The sequence below is a fragment of the Triturus cristatus genome, chromosome 10 (assembly GCF_964204655.1).
Source record: "Triturus cristatus chromosome 10, aTriCri1.1, whole genome shotgun sequence".
In the NCBI taxonomy this organism is placed as follows: Eukaryota; Metazoa; Chordata; class Amphibia; order Caudata; family Salamandridae; genus Triturus; species Triturus cristatus.
The window spans coordinates 949,865,847-949,866,460 of NC_140593.1; positions in this window are offsets into that span (position 1 = coordinate 949,865,847).

Here is a 614-nt window from a genome sequence, read left to right on the forward strand (position 1 = left end):
GGGTGACTCGCCGCACGTACACCCTTCTGAAAGGAGGCCATCTTTTAAAGGTAATACCTCTCGTTTAGTTCTGTACGACAAACTGACACAAGGATGTGCGTTATGATTGAGGGATGTATCTCTAGAGCAATGATAATTAGTACCTAGGTTCCTTGATATATACATTTGTGACCGTAACCCATTAAAAAAAAAATATCTGATCTTTGCGTGTGTTGTCTTCATGAAGAAATTATATTCTTTAATCGCCGAAACGTAAACATTACCCACATGTTTTCTCTTTTCGTTTAGGAAAATGTTTTTCATTTTTAAAACGCGTAAGGTTCCTTTTTCCCTGTTAAAGGAATTGAATCTTAGTTACATTCACCTAAAACATATTCCACTCCAAGATGGCCGTCCTACATGTTCTCAAAGACACCGGGCTACCAAAACCAGCCCCTCCCACAACACGGACAAGTCGGGAATGTAACTTGCCAGTTGTATCTTTTCGCTATGTAACAGTTACGAATGGCTAATGGTCGCTAAATTTCGTAATGCACGATGACGGATGAATGTAAACTCTGTGCCAGATCTCCACAGCCCGCCCCATTTCGCCATAACTCTTCCATCTTGCCTGG